A 12,468-nucleotide genomic window follows, 5' to 3' on the forward strand; every position below is an offset into this window, starting at 1 on the left:
AAGGACTGAGTACGGCTGCCATCCTTTTCTCTTTGGTTTACGGAGCCGAGCCTTTGATCCGTTCAGAGGTGGGCGATCATCCACAGCGCTAGATTCGGTATCGCAACCGGAGGTATCCAACCAAGAGGCAAGGCTCACAGTTGGATCTTTTTAGACGAAAGGAGAAGAGACCGCACTAGTTAGGATGGCAGCTCTGAAAAAAGTATCGAAGAGATCATATTACGAAGGCTCGGCTTCGATATTCAATATAGGGACTGGCTAAAAGGTCCCCTCAACACTCGATGACCCTAACGAAGGGAATTAGTGACCGAATTGGGAAGGCCGTTACACCATTTGAAGTAACCGGAAGAGGTTCGTCCAAGTTAGAACGATGGATGGGAAGAGCTACAATACTGATAGGCCACTTGAAGAGATATGATCGTAAGTAAGTCTTCTTTCTTTCGCTTCATAATTTTTGGAGACTTGTCCGTCCTAACCCGTGCAGGTCGATGGATCGTCGCTAACATAAGTTCGGACATCGGAGAGACTGAAAGCACGAGCTGCACTCTTTTTTTCCTTTCGACGTTTTGTACCAACTCGGGTTTTTTCGAGGCAAGGTTTTATACGATGCAGCGAAAGACATCGGTGCTACTATAAAGGTATCCAGGGTAAATCATTGTTATACTAGGATCCCTCGAAGAAGTGCGAAGGTCAAATAAGAATAAATGTAAGGGTCAAACGGCCAAAGCGGCCGTGCCCAACTTAACCTGACCTAATCCGCTGATCAGTATTATGTATTAACTATTACTGCAATAGCAAAGACTATCTGATGATATTACATCATAACCTAAAGATTTTGTTCGACTCTTCGGTATTTTCCAAGACCGATCAATAAGACCTCCTCGAGGCACATTCAAATAAGACTCCTCGAGGACATTCGAACATAAGACCTCCTCGGGCACATTCGAACATAACCTCCTCGAGGCACATTCGAACATAAGACCTCCTCGAGACATTTAACATAAGACCTCCTCGAGCATATTCGATCTCATATTCGATCACATGAGACTGCTTTTAGGCTCATAAGACCTCAATGAGGCAACACTTAAAAACTATAAGACCTCAAGAAGGCAAGTCAAGCTCATAAGACCTTAATAAGGCGACACATAAAACGAAAGACCTCGAGGTGAGTTCGAAAGTCGTAAGCCTCGATAAGGCATTATTTTGACCAAAGTCTGCGAGAAAGGCGGGTCAAATTCATAAAATCTCAAAAAGAGTAATACCGGCTTCATCATCGACTTCACTAAAAGGCGAAGTATACTCGAACTTGTAAGACCTTAGAAAAAGGCAAAAATCGATACAAACCTGAAGGCAAATTGTGCCGAGCCGAACCCACTCACTCGGGAACTTGCTTCGAAAACTAAGGGTTAGACTTCACCCGAGCTCGAATCAACTTCACTCGGACTGCTTGAGGAACTCCAAAGGTCGAAGTTCACCTGAGTTCGAATACATTCACGGGGACTATTTCGAAAAATATAAAGACGACCATCGTTCCAAAAATATAAAAGGCAAAGTAATAACAAGATTGAAAAAGGAGCAATAAAAATGGCAAAGGGCAGTGTTGCATAAAAAAGCTCGCTACCGGAGCAATTACATAAAGGGAAAACAAAACAAAGCCTAGCCTATTCCCGGAGTCAATCGGAGCCATCCTCGAATTCTTCGGGGAACGTCGCCCCTTCTCGAAGCGTCCTCAGCTTCGGCGGCTTTGGCACGTCGACTGCTAAGATCGAAACCGCGACGTTGGAGTTCAGTAAGAACTTCACAGCGGCCTGACACTTCGAATATCGCTAACATTCTTGATGCTGGTTGGCCGCCATCAGCATCGCCCTATATTGGCCACCATATGTTGGCAGTTCCTCTGGCCTGAGAAACTTTAGCCTCAGCTTCCGAAATCGATTGGTCCATAGCCTCAATTTCAAGACTCGAGCTATTGCAACGTCAAGTCCGCAACCTCTTCCCGAAGGGAAGTCTTCTCCGACTCCACCTGTTGCACCCGGGGTTTTAGTTCGGCTTGTTCTCATTAAGTTCGGTCTGCTCTGTCAAGCTCGGCCTTAACCGATTAAGTCGGCTTGCACCCCCCTTAGCTTACAACGAAGCCTCTTTTGCTTCCTCCAGCCGGATAGCACAGACGACGTGCTTCTTTATTCAAAAGGTCCAATCCGGTCCGGGCTTTTCTAGCAGCTTCTCTTCAAGGGAACCCGGCGCCCCTCTCGCTCCGCTCCAGTTTGTCCTTGATTCGGAGAACATCGAGTACTATAGCACCGATGCCTGCAAAGAAAGGTCTAAGAGTCAGTACTGGGCCACAAGGCAAAAATAATAGAAATAAAGGAAGAAGCAAATACCTTGAGCTGCGCCTGCTGGACTTCGTTGAAAGGCATGTCAATCTACACGCTCGGTCGCAGCCCGGTCTCCTCCGTTATCATGATTGAAGATAGCTTGCAACCCGACCGGGGGCCCAGAGCCCGGACGTCTTTGGGGATAGCAAAAGTTACTTATCCTGTTACAGTCGCGGGTCCAGGCTCGGAGCTGGAAACCTATCAACAAGCTTGTTGACGGGCCGAAGTCCCACTTGATTCGGCCTGAAGGTTTTCCGGGGGATTTCGAGCCCGAAAGTGTTGCGGAGGTACTCCGTCAAAAAAGGTTCGAAGCTACCTCCATCATCGGGATGTCGTCCGGCAGCTGCCCCAAGTCGAGGAAGATGGGGGGACGTTAACCGGGTGATCGGTACCGGGGATGCCCGCGCAGGGCGAGGTTCACTAGATCCTCAACCCTCACGTCCGTCGGGAGGAGCCTCAACTGATGGACCACCGGCTCAGGGTCCGTCGAATGGACCGGTGGCGGACGAGCTCTGGCTGCTCCTCATCTCGATCCTCTTTGTCATCCTCTTCCCGGAGGACAACGATTTGGCTTTTTGGTTTCGGGCGGCCCTTTTTGTCCGCCTAGTTTCCTTTGAGGCTCGTCGGTACCGGACTCCCCGGGCCTTTTATTTTCTCCGAACCGGAAGGGGCATAGTATTGAAGACCTCATTCTCCGCGTCCTTGTGCAAGCCTGCAACACAGAGGGTTATGATGCATTCCCGATAACAGGAAAAAATGCGCTAACCGGCAAAAAGAAGGCTTACCATGGTTTTCGCCTCCCACACGACCTTTGAAGATTTTTTTCCAGTTTCGCTCCGATATGGCCGCTGGGCCACTATCTTGTTACCCAGCCGGCAGATCCTTGACGGCAGCGTGGAGTTTGGGTCACCGCTGCACAAGGAAGGGGGTTTCAGGAAGAAGTGAGGAAAAACACGCTCTAAAAGATGAACAGTGAGAAATACTTACTGTTTGAGGTTTCCACTCTCCGAAAATGGCATGCATCGGCCGGAATCAGGTCGGACGTCCTGGATCCGGACAAACCTGCTCATCAGCCTCGATCTTTGTCTTCATCGATGCTGGAGAATGGGGGTCTGCTAGCCCGGCGGGCCAGTTTTATTAATCCCCTCAAAATATTCGGGGCGTGTATAGTCGAAGAGATGGTCAGGGGTAAAGGGGAATCGCCTCGACTCTCTCAACAAAAAACCGAAAGAGATATACGATCGCCACATCGAGGGGGGATCTGACTAAGGTCACCTCGTACCCGCGGCAGAACTCCACTATGATGGGTTCTAAGGCCTAAGGTGAAGATATGTATATACACTAAGATATCCTTAACGTGAGTCATAATCGACTCTCGTCACAGGGAAGGGGCGACGCAGGTCTTTCCCTCATCTACATTCAGCCTCACCCGGTCTAGGCAACGGGAGTGATTTAGACTAATATACTCCGATGCCGGTTCGCCGCGGCCCGGACGATGATGGTTTTCACCTGGAAGTCGGCAGATACGAGCAACCAGTCGGTGTGAATGCTTTCAATGGGGGTTCTGGTGCATTGTCATCAGATCGAGGGGCTCGCGGCGGCGTTGGTCTAGAAGGAACACTTTGTGAAGTTTTCGCCATTTCTTAAAGCTTTACGAAGAGATGAAAGAAAATACAACAACGCAGAATTTGAGAAAATAGGAGAATGTTGAACCTGGAAGGTGTCGTTTATACTTTTTCCATGAGGCGGTGGCACGAATCTCGAAGAAGCCACAGACACGAACGACAGATAATTAAGAGAAGCATAAATGCCTGCAGCAGGCGTGGTCAGAGCACTTGATGGCTTTTTCACCTGGCGTATAGCCATACTCACGGGCATCGCGTCACCGTCATATCGTTTATATCATACTCTCTAATAAACGAGGGGACTATCTGTATTGGGTGATACCTTTTTTTTGCTTTGAGCCGACGGGTTGGGTCGTCCGGAGCAGTCGGGCCATCGACCCGACCTGGATGCAAGGTAGAACACGGCCACGACTACAACCGAGGTCGAGTCATTTCGGGAACCGTTACAGAGCTCGATATGAGTCACCACCGGATGGAAAACACCAAGTCGGAGCCGGACTCTGTAACGGATAACCAAGCGTCGCCGGATATCTCGCCCAAACGTGATTTTCTCAACATCAGGCCATTAAGGCTTAATACAGGGATCGACATTGTAATCAATTTATCGTACCTTTATTTTACCCTTAATCAGAATGTATAAAAGGGGATCTCTCTAAATTCTTGTAGGCCATAAAGCACAATTGTTCTAAGCAATATTATATTCTGCGATTATTTACTTTAACAGCAATTGTTGAGTCTTTATCTTTATTTTTTCTCAACCTAAAAACCTTTTGTATCTTTTAGTTCACGGATCCTTAAAACCCCATATAAATTCAATTGTTATCCGAATTCGAGGGTAAACATATGTAAAGATAAATCTGAGCGAAAACACTATTCAAAACCCGGAAAATACTCCAGTATAAGAGAAGAGGGAAATTAGATCGATCAGTTCTTCTTGCTTTACTCTTGCTATGCTAGAGTTCCAACATAAGTATACTTGAAGTCCAGCATATTATACCGGAGTTCCAGGATAGTATGCTGGAACTCCAGCATAATACGATGGAGTTCCAGCATAAATACACTAGAACTCCAGCATAATATACTGGAGTTCCAGCAAGTATAATGGTCCAGTATAATATACTGGAGTTTGGAGCACCAGTGCTCCAGTCTCCAGTATATTATACTGGAGCCAGCAAAGTATACCGGTCCAGCATAATATGCTGGAGTTCATACACAAGTGCACCGAACTCCAGTATATTATGCTGGACCGGTCTCTATTGCAGCAAAACGGTGGCTATTTTTCATTGACTTGGTAAACGCTGGCTATTTTTGATTGACCAGTCCGAAAACTGGCTATACCGTGAAATTTTGGCCGAAATTTAGCCACTTTTTATGTAAAGATAAATATGAACGAAAATAATGTTCAAAATCCGGTTGATACTCCAGCATAATATACTGGAGTTCCAGCATAAGTATATTGGAACTCCAGTATATTATAATGGAGTTCCAACATAAGTATACTGGAACTTCAGCATATTATAATGGAGTTCCAGTATAAACTCCAGCATAATATATTGGAGTTCCAGTATGATATACTGGTCCAGCATATTAGAGTTCCTGTATGATATACTGGTCCAGTATAATATGTTGGAAGTTCATACACAGGTGCTCCAATCTTCAGTATATTATGTTGGAACTTTCCGCGTGTTGGAGTTCCAGCATAATATGCTGGAAGTTCATACACAGGTGCACCGATCTCCAGTATATTATGCTGGACTGGTCCCTATTGGAGCAAAATAGTGACTATTTTTCAATAACTTTGCAAACGCTGGCTATTTTTAAGCCAAAATTTCACGGTATAGCCAGTTTTCGGACCGGTCAATCAAAAATAGCCAGCGTTTACCAAGTCAATGAAAAATAGCCACCGTTTTGCTGCAATAGAGACCGGTCCAGCATAATATACTGGAGTTCGATGCACTTGTGTATGAACTCCAGCATATTATGCTGGACCGGTATACTTTGCTGGCTCCAGTATAATATACTGGAGACTGGAGCACTGGTTCTCCAAACTTCAGTATATTATGCTGGACCATTATACTTGCTGGAACTCCAGTATATTATGCTGGAGTTCTAGTGTATTTATGTTGGAACTCCATCATATTATGCTGGAGTTCCAGCATACTATCCTGGAACTCCAGTATAATATGCTGGAGTTCCAGTATATATATGCTGGAGTTCAAGTATACTTATACTGGAACTCCAGCATAATATACTGGAGTATTTTTCGGGTTTTGAACAGTGTTTTCACTCAGATTTATCTTTACATAAAAAATGGCTAAATTTCGAGTACTTTTGAAATTGGGCTATTTTTGAACGACCAGTTGTAAATCTGGCTATTTTTAAAAATCACCCTATTTTTAAAGGACCAACCCAAAAATTGACTAGCCCGTGCTATTTTGACGCTACTTTCGCCACATAAGTCCATGGATTGATGACTTCATTTGGGCTTTAATTTAAGTCCAGTCTTCAGTTTATTAGTTAGGATTGTTCTAATTTTGTGAGAGTTTCGTGCACATTATTTGGTCGCGCACCATTTAACTTGTATTCACTTAAAAAAAATTTAACTTGTAGCTACGGTTTAAACAACTTCGGCCATTTTTCTTCTCTTTCTTCTTCTTCTTTTTATTCTTCGGGTAACAGTAATTTTAGATGGTATTTGTGAACATATTTTAAGGTAGTTTATGATGTTTTATAGTAGTGAACTGTTGTAGCGCTTTATTTTTACTATTGCTCAGAGGTTCTTCTTTTTCTTTTTCTTAATTGCAAAATGGATTCATTAGATTTATTGTTGTTTTGACAAATTGATGATTGAGGTTTGTTCTTGATATTTAGAGGTTATGTTTCAAATTTGTGCTCATTTGGAGTAGATTTACGTATTAAATCGTATATTGGATTGTTAAAATTCGAAGAACAAATTTCTGTTTATGGGCAATTTGCACTTAAGCCTATTTGGCTTAAATGGATGAAAATGTTGGTTGCACTTCAGACCTTTTGGCTTTAAGTGCGTCTGAAGTGTAATTTTTCACTTCAGACTTATTGGCCTTAAGTGTAGGAAAACGTTTGTTTGTATGTGCATCTGAAATGTAATTTTTCACTTCAGACTTATTGGCCTTAAGTATAGGAAAATATTTGTTGCACTTCAGGCCTTTTGGCTTTTAATGCATATAAAGTGTAATTTTTCACTTCAGACTTATTGGCCTTAAGCGTAGGAAAATATTTGTTGCATTTTAGACCTTTTGGCCTTAAGTGCATCTGAGTGAAATCTTTTCACTTCGTGCTAATTTTTTTAACTTCAGACCCGATAAGTCCATAGGCTTGCAAATTTTTTTGTAAAGTGGGTACAGGTTCAATTGTGATCCCAAAACCGGGTATAGGTGCAAAAGCCCCGAGCTAGTCTTGTCTGATCCATCCACTGGCCCATTTAGAGTTGCTCAAGTAAAAGAGATTAATATATTTTTTTATTAAAAGGACAAAAAAAGTCTGCTTAATATCACGTGGGTCATGTATATATTGAGAGAAAGAGTAGTTAGGAAATCAAGATTAATAAGTTAAGTGGTTATTAAAGCTAGTAGAAGAGGTGGTTTAATGTTTCTCTCTTATGTATATCTTCAGTACATTAAGAACGAAGTTAAAACTATGTTGTGCATTAATCAATCCACTGAATTACTTTAGAGAGAGAAACTCTCAACTCTCACTATGACCAAACCAAATGGAAAACCCTCCCAAATCAACTAACATACCACCGGATACACCGAACCCAAATAACATGGAAGAAGACGCCCCAAATACACACTCTTACAAGGATATGCTCCATGACAAGCAAGCTACTTCACAAACAGATTACTTCACATCTGAGATAGAAATACAGAAACCCAATAAAAAGGCAAAGGAAAAATGAACCCAATCTTACTATCCCATGAAGATAGAAACAGACTCTATGAGCCATGGCGCCATTCATTCATCATCAAACTATTTGGCAGGTGTATGCCTCATCACCTTCTCCGAACCAAACTAATTGAATTATGGAACCCATCCGAACAGTTAATTTTGATTGACTTAAGATGGAATTTCTTCATAGTCAAATTTGGCAAGGAAGAAAATCTGATTAAGGCAATCCACCAGGGGCCATGATTCATTACTGGAAGTTTCCCATCAGTTAGAAGATGGGATCCAAAATTCATCCCACAAGAAGCTACATTATCCTTCAGTGCAATATGGGTTCGCCTCCCACAACTGCCTACTGAATTCTACGACAAAGAAATCCTTGAAACAGTGGGCAGAAAACTAGGAAAGCTATTAAAAATCGACACTTGTACTTCTGCGACACTCAGAGGTAGGTATGCCAGAATCTGTGTCCAAGTTCCTTTGAAAACACTAGTTGCAACCTCCGTCACCATACCACAAATAGCAAATCGTCTATGAAGGAGAAAATATCATATGCACAGGGTGTGGAAGACTAGGCCACACCATAAAGAGATGTTCTCAACGGCAAAAACAGGCTCCTCCATCACCTTCAAATGATACCCCTAGTTGCTCCAACTCTAACGAGAGTAACGATGAAGAAGGGGAATGGAAAACGGTTTCCTTACCAAGAAGGCGCAAACAAGGACCACCCACCCAACAACGACCAATGGTAATTCCGACCAGGAACAACAAAATAACCACACAATCGGAAGGAATACAGGTTAGGATGTTCGACGCCATCTCTGGTAAGTTTCTTGACACCCAAACCTTCAAATATGCTTCAAAAACTAACCCAGTGCAGGATCCAAACCCAGCCCAAGGTTCAAGGAATAATAACAGGCCCACGAAAAATCAGAACACACAAGGTCAACCCACAAAGGAAAAGCCCAATATCAGCATGAAAAGGAAAGCGGGCCCAGATGAAGAAAGAGAACGAAAAGAGGGTGAGGAACCGGGACCCTTTCCCTAAAACAATAACCAAACAGGCCCCCCCCAGGAAGCTAAACCTGACAGACCCACCCAAAACCACAAAGTCAAACAGCCCAAAGGGCCTAGTTGAGAGCCTGACACCCCATCAGACGGAGACCTACCTTAATCCCCAAGCTATTAATTCCCTAGAAAGCTCCAATGATGATCCCTACCACAAGGCATCACCCCTACAAACACACTCTCTGCAAATACACTCCATGGAAACCCTGGAGCAAAACCCCAAAAATCCAAATTCGATAGTTGATTTGACACCATCAATCAACTCAACTAGATTTTTCCAAAACCCAATATTTGGTGTAACGGACGCAGAAACCAAAGCTCCAAGGATAGGAGACGACTCATCTCCATCATCATCAACAAAACCTGTTCGTTGCCCCAATAACACTTCATTTATTAACAATCCAGAAAAGGGGCAGACCAAAACCCCCAAAAATGGAACCCCCACCCAACCCCCTATCTTCCTAACCTCCGTACCACCACCACCAGAACATGCACCGGCATCCTGGCTGGAGATAGCTCTCCATGGCCAGACACTAAGCTACTCTTTTTAGTTGGGCAACCAGCCAATATCCATTATCATCCAAAATCCAGCACACCTTGCCAGGGTAGCAGCGGAGGCCCTAAACAAGGGCTTGGCGATGTTTGGAGCTCAGCTGTGGCAATCGATGGTACTTCAGACCATCACCCCTTATAGAAGTCCACAGACCCACTATCAGTTCACAATATCAAAGGAGATATCAAAGGCGTTGGACATCCTGAAGAGCCACGAGACCCCTACAGTGAAGGAAATGACACCACCTTACAGCCCCCCAAGAATAGACTCCCTGTAGCTAGAGGCGGTAAGAGAAATAGAATTCAGTGTGGACCACAGCGAGACCCTCATTCTCCTCTGTATCAAGAACCTTGCGAGATGTAGATTGAACTTATCTTTACATCAAAGCCATGGCCTGTTGAAACCTCTATTGACTCTAACACCAGTGATGAGATCAATGCCATCACAGAACAAGGAAGAGAACAGATGCCACCCCAGGGAAGGGAAAAAGCATCGATGAGCAATCCCAACCAAACCCCCTTCCTCAAATGAACTTTATAATATGGAATGTTAGGGGGCAAACAGTGCCGAGTTCAGGAGACACTGCTTAGAGATGGTCAAAATGCACAAGCCGCCGCTGCTAGTACTGTTGGAAACGAAAATAGCTGACCACAAGAAGCTGACAGAAGAACTCCAACATGACATGCACATCCAATTCCCAGCAGTGGGTCATTCAGGAGGCATAGTCATAATATGGAAGGAGTCCTCCCTTCAGGTGGACGATGTAGTAGTGACATCACAAGGTATACATGTTATGGTCAAGGTACTCCCCTCAAACCCCCTTGGTTAGTTTTAGCAATTTATGCTAGTAACGTTTTAGAGGATAGAAAGGCCCTCTTGTTACACCCCATATTTTCGTACATGAGAGTATTCGTAAGTCAATTGATGTAAGCTCAAAAATGAGATCAAATTTGAAAGTACATAAAGTAAGTTAATCATGTTACAATGGAGGTTACAAATATTTAATATCATGAATACCAAGTACCAAGAGGGTTTGAAGGCTTCGAAGCTAAATGAATTGAAGAAAATAAGTTTCGTCGAAAGTCGACAAGTTGGGAATGTTGTAACATGTACTTTTGGGGAGAGAATAGGGTGTTTAAAATTATAAGGAGATTATGTCATGAGTTATTTTAGTCGTATTATAGACGCGTGTTATGATTTGAAGTCAAGCAAGTTGTAGAACAAAAGTTGAAAAAGATCATCACAAGTTACATTCATAAATGTGTTGAACCTTAGGTCAAATGTAACTACGATTTTCTCCCAATATACTTAGATTTATGGGGTGTTCCCCCATCAAATTGTTTCCAACGCATTAAACCGTTTATCAATAAGACATCGAAGTGGAGAGATATATACAGTTTTGCAAGACTACGCAGGCTGCTAGGTGACAAGTAGGTGTGTCACGTACTTGGTTAAATGAGAGCCCAAAAAGAGGAAATTTCGGGTCAGCCAAAGAGCCCATTTAAGGTCTTATCCCCTGCAATATAAACCTCATTATATATCACAAATAACCAGACCTAAACCCCTGCAAACTTCCTCCCAAAAATTACCCACAAACCCTAATTGATTTTCTCTTCCTTTCAAGTTCTAATTGGGAGTAAAACCTAGAGTTTGAAGAACCAAGATTAGGGCTGAGTTATCCAGAAAATAAGGTAAGTTTACTGCTCTCTTTCATCCATTTTTTTCTTCTGTAAATACATGGTAAGTCTTTCTATACTTGTAAGAACTCACAGCATGGTGATCGGAAGCCGTGAGTTCGAGTTATTCACTTGTAGCAGACTGTTTTGTGGACTGTTTTGTGTTGCTGTTGTGCTGCGTGTTTTACTACTGCTTTTTGGGGTTTTGGAGGAGGAAAGGTGTGGAGAAACACCATATAGATGTAGAGTGGTGGTCTGGTCGTTCGTCGTAACATTTCCGGGTTGTTTGACACTAGTACGGTGGTCGTTTTGTGTATGAAAAGATTGGAGTGTATTGGGCTATTTTGTAGAATTTGATGGTATAATATAAGGCTGGAAAATAATGTATATATGTTGTTATTGTTGTGTTATTATGTTGTTGGAGTTATCTTGAATTTGGAGGAAGTAAGGATTATAGGGGAGATACTGCCCGTTTTTATACAAAATAAGCTTGTCGTCCATTGTGCGATAGTTGTACCTTTCATAACTTGATGATAGTATTATTATCATTGTTGTAGATTAAGGTGCGAAGAGGCGAGTTCAACTTTGGCGATTGGGAAGATTGTGATAAGGTATGTTAAGGCACTTACTTCTTTCTTTTGGCATGATCTAAAGTGAAAAGAATACGCTATTTCATAGCGGATCTACTCCTAGCAACTAAGGTTGTCCATGTTGTTCTTTCCTTATAAAATTATTCTAAGCAAGTGTGTATTATCCTTGAATCCTACTGAGGTTCATATTGAGGGTATGGATGTCCATAATTTTCTTAAGTCACTCCAAAAGGTTTAGAACGTGATTCCATGAGTCTAGCATGCATTATATATTGTATCTATTTTACTCTACCGAGCCACTCTATAGTCGGCCGAGTACGACACCTATTGTGCAACCACTGATCAGTTGGGTTTACCGAGCTCCACGTGGCCGGGTACGATTCAACCGAGCCTTATATGGCCAGGTACGTTTTTACCGAGTCCTCTTTGAGGCCGGGTATGATATGATGATGATATTGTCCACAGAGGTGAATGTATTTAAAAGTTTATGTATATATATGTATTATGCATTTCATGTCAGTAGTCCCCAGAGGCACTCAGATGTTACAGGTTGTAGCTCCTCTATCTCTCTTTACATTACTGTTCTTATTTATGTTTTCCTGCCTTGCATACTCGGTACTTTATTCGTACTGGCGTTCCTTTTCCCCGGGGACGTTG

The sequence above is a fragment of the Nicotiana attenuata genome, unplaced genomic scaffold (assembly GCF_001879085.1).
Source record: "Nicotiana attenuata strain UT unplaced genomic scaffold, NIATTr2, whole genome shotgun sequence".
NCBI classification, from domain to species: domain Eukaryota; kingdom Viridiplantae; phylum Streptophyta; class Magnoliopsida; order Solanales; family Solanaceae; genus Nicotiana; species Nicotiana attenuata.